This window comes from Crocodylus porosus, unplaced genomic scaffold, assembly GCF_001723895.1.
Source record: "Crocodylus porosus isolate Cpor-Errol unplaced genomic scaffold, CroPor_comp1, whole genome shotgun sequence".
NCBI lineage: Eukaryota > Metazoa > Chordata > Crocodylia > Crocodylidae > Crocodylus > Crocodylus porosus.
This window is the reverse complement of record NW_017728928.1, coordinates 11,475,671-11,480,171: the sequence shown is the minus strand read 5'-3', so window position 1 is coordinate 11,480,171 and position 4,501 is coordinate 11,475,671.

Below are 4,501 nucleotides of genomic sequence, written 5' to 3'. Positions count from 1 at the left end.
TGGAATTAGTGTTTAGGGGACAAAGTTAGTTTGTACTGGTGGGAGAGCTGGCCATGCCATTTTAAGAGTCTTAAGGCCTTAGAACTGTAGGGGATGTTTTCACAGAGGTACCTGGGAAGAGGTAACTTGGTTATAAGTCACCTAGAGCCTTCACCTTTTCAGGGCTATACGTTATAGCCAGGGGAAAGTTGTCTTTCCACAGATGCAGTTGGCACAGTGCATGGGGAAAGCCTAAAGATCTAGGTCAAGTTGTTACAGGATTTCAAAGTGAAACCATGAACAGGAAAAAAGGACCAAGGCCCAAATCCTACAAGGCCTGTAGGTGCCTACTTGCCGCTGACATCTATGGACAGTTGGCACTTAAACACCACGGAGGATCTTAGCCTAAGTTCCTCCGGCTTCTTGCTGTGACCTATTCACCAAGTGCTACTTACACCAGAGCCAGTTTCACTTGAAATAACCTTATTGTGGATTCTAGATAAGAATCTGGCCCTGTGTCTGAGGATCCAGTATGGGGGTGATGTAAACGGTCTTGTAACTGAATGTCAAGTGCAACCCATTCAGCAGGACGGTGGAAGCTGCCTAGTAGAATTAATTCTAGTGTGTAGTCATGCATGCTGGGGACAGAAATTACACATAAACTGGTATAAGTGATTGGAAACCAGATTAAATCTGTAACACAACAGATGTTCAGTGCACATAAACTGCTTTCAAAATGGCCAAAACTGGTATAAGATAAACCTGGATGGATGTAGTATCAGACTTAACTGATTTAGGTTAAATCAGTTTATTGAACTGCTGTCCCAGATCCCCTTCAGATTCAAGTTAACTTATAGTCTCCCAGCAGCCCAGGATGCTTTGCACCTCCCCTGCAAATCCCACCCTCGCAGGCTGGGCCGGCTAGCTTTGGCCAGAGTTGTCTGTTCCAGCCCAGCAGGGAGGCATGCTGTAGCACCCCCTAGCTTCTGGCCTGGTCCACTGCAGGCATGTGGCTGCATTTCCAGAATCAGAAGCGATGTCTGTTCACTTGCTTATCGGTTCAAGCTATGCAGCGTAGATTAACCTGCAAATATTGAATTGAATCAGCCTCAGGCTTTTTGACTGTCTGTACTTAGCTGTAGTGAGTTAGGGGGCAGAGGTTGGGAAGTCACTAAACCAAGGACATGAACTAAAGCACCCGCTTTGCAGACATCTACTTTATGCTGTAATTCCCTGGCATTCCTGAGTGTATAAGGGAACAAGAAAATTCCAGCATGTTGAAAGGGTAGGAGACTTCCTACACATTGATCAGCTGTTAGAGGCCAGGAGCTGAGCCAAAATTCCATCCTTGGGTGAGAGTCTCTTGTGTTATTTATTTTGGTGCAATAAGATCCTTGACAATGAAGAGAGGCAAAAAAATCATTCTTCAGCAGAAAGATGAGGAAGACTCCTAAAAGAAACATCCTGGTGCAGATTTTCTCACCATGCTCCATGGTGTATGGAATTTCTGAGCAGGACATGTTGAGAGGTTGGATTGTGAAGTTGGAAACTCCAATGGATTCTTACATAAAAGAAACACCAGCTGCAGGTGAGCAGTCGATTCTTCACTAGTACAAAGTGTGGCGGAGCACCTTTGGGGTGCTTGCCACTCAAGGGCTTTCACAGGCTCTGAGGGGAGCCTGCTTTCATAGTTTCGTAGTTGGTGTGGTCGGAAGGGACATGAGCAGATCATCAAGTCCGACCCCCTGCCATGGCAGAAAAAAGTACTGGGGTCAAACAACCCCAGCAAGGTGTTTGTCTAGCCTCCTCTTAAAGACCCCCAGGGTAGGAGTGAGCACCACTTCTCTTGGAAGTTGGTTCCAGATCCTAGCCGCCCTGACTGGGAAGTAGCGCCTCCTGATGTCTAGTCTGAACCTACCTTCTGCCAGCTTGTGACCATTATTTCTAGTCACTCCTGGCAGTGCTCGGGGAAACAGAGACTTCCCCAATGCCTGCTGATCCCCCCTGACTAGTTTGTAACAGGCCACTAGATCCCTCCTCAGCCTACTCTTGTGGAGGCTGAACAGGTTCAGGTCCCTTAGCCTCATTTCCCCTGCTGCTTTGGAGGAGCAGCAGGGGAAACCTCCCCCAGGAACAATTTTAAGGGGGAAGGTGTGTGGCAGGGCACTGTGGGTGCCTGCTACTTTAAGAGCAAAGCCAAGCAGCCAGCAGATGCTTGATTGCGGTGGCCATTTTAGATCTCTGGCTGCCCATATAAACAGGGCAGCCTGCTGCTGGCAGGCCAGGCAGTAACATTGCTTGGTGGAGACTGCTTGGAATACTTGGAGGTAAGGGAGGAGCTGTAGGGGACAGTTTGGAGGCTTTTGGTCCTGGACATGACCTAAAACTGCACCCTGGTGGGGCTCTCAGTGGCATGGGAGCCCCCAGGAAATGCCAGGCCAGTTACCACCCTGGTGAAAGGTGGGTAGGGGTGCCTTAACCCCAGCCCTCACCCTTGGGTGGGTTGTGTAACATTAGAGGTAGTGGGGCCAGGCATGGCTGTGGCCACCTGAGCCCTGTGGGGTGTAGGACCCTGAGGAAAGTTAGTTGGGGCCAGGCATGGCTATGGCCACCTGAGTCCACTGGGGAGGGAAGCCCCATGGTCCCAAGTGAAGGGGGCAGAGGTGTGGAGCCCTAAGTGAAGGGGGTGGCTGCATATGAGGGGAGTGGGACAAGGTATGTCTTTGGATGCCTGAGGCCACAGTTTGGGCCAGAGGTCTTGTAAAGGGGGCTCAGTCTGAGAGACAGGGGTGAGTCTTGACCTCAGTGAGTCCTCCACTGCTGGGAGGCCAAGTGTGGGTCGAAAAGAAGAGCTATAATGGAGCACAATGACCTGCTGCTCCAGAGGGGAGTGGGAGTCCCTGTAAGACCCCGGAACACCAGTCATGGTGTGAGTCAAGAACGCCCCAGTGAGGGGTGGCCCCAGAAAGGGGGAGGAGCCCCAGTGCGGGGGATAAGAACCAGAGGGCTGAGAGCCCACAGTGTGGGAGTGTATAGAGTTGCCCCAGAAAGGGCTAGGGCAAGCTTAGATCCAGTCAGACAATTGGCTGGCCACTACCTTGGTGAGGGTTGTGGGAGAGGCCCAAAAGACGGTACGTCTGCCACCCAAGGTACGAACCAGCTAAAGCCTATGGCCAAAGGGGCCTGCTCCAAAAGGGAGCAAGGCAGTATAAGTTATTGATGCGTGAAAGAAACCCTGTGAGAGAGGGTAGAGCGTGAGAGGAGGCCGGTATGAATGTGAGTGTGTCTGAGGCCTGACAACAAGGCCTAGGCTTGGAGCACTGTGTCATCTGGATGCCATCTGCAAGGCTTGGGCTGCGGTGTAGGGGAGGAACAGACCTGCAGATAGCGCCCCCTGGCAGTGGGGCAAGAATGGGCAGCCTCCTGCCTTAATGAACAACAAGGTATGGCAGATAAGTCAGGTTGGGGGGCGTGCCCAAAGGCAAGTGGGGAAACTAGCACTGTGGCTAGTTGGGGAGCCCCACTTTGCCACACACAGTTTCTGAAGACTGATTCCCTGCTGGCAGGCCCCAGTGAGGGTGGAAGAATATGGTTAGGACTGCTGATGGATAAGTTGATTCAGTGCAGTTGTTTAGACAGAGATGCTCCTGCCTTGAGCAGAGGTTGGAGTAGCTGGCCTCCTGAAATCTCTTCCTGCTTGCTATCTCCTTCCTAGTCTCAGCCTGTACTTGGATGGCTCATACTATCTGCAGAGCAACCCACAAAGCAGGTTGGGTACCATTTTTCCAGATACCCTTTCCAGCCACAAACACCACCTATCCTTCTGTAGGCTGAAGGCATCATTTGTAGGCATCATTGATGTAGGCCCCTACATCATTTGGGGTGAATCTAGTTGCATCTAGTTTATCAGCTGCAGCCAAGACTAAACTTGGGGTCCAGACTCATTCCCACTCCATTAGCTCCTCCACAAAATGGCAGAATGTGCCAAGAAAAGACCCTGCTTTCAGAACTGGGGCTAATCATTGCACGGGAGAGCTACCTATCACAAACCTTGCTTTGCATGACTTGCTGTGCCATGACTAAGTTATCCCTCTCCCCAGAATCAGTAAGTCTCTATCCCCAGCTTCCCAAAACTCTTCCTCTTTCTGATGCAATAAAGCATAGAATCACAGAAGTCGGGTCGGAGGGACCTTGTAGATCTTCAAGTCCGACCCCCTGCTTGGGCAGGAGAAAAGACTGGACTCAAATGAGTCCAGCCAGGTAGTCGTCAAGCCTCTTCTTAAAGATCCCCAGGGTGGGAGCCAGCACCACTTCCCTTGGAAGTTGGTTCCAGCTCCTAGCTGCCCTAACTGTGAAGTCGTTCTTGCGGATGTCTCATCTAAACCTACTCTCTAATAATTTGTGTCCATTGTTCCTTGTCATGCCAGGGGGCGCTAGGGGAAACAGTGTCTCCCCTAAACCCTTCTGGTCCCCCCTAGTGAGACAGTCACCAGGTCCCCCCTCAGCCTTCTCTTGTGAAGGC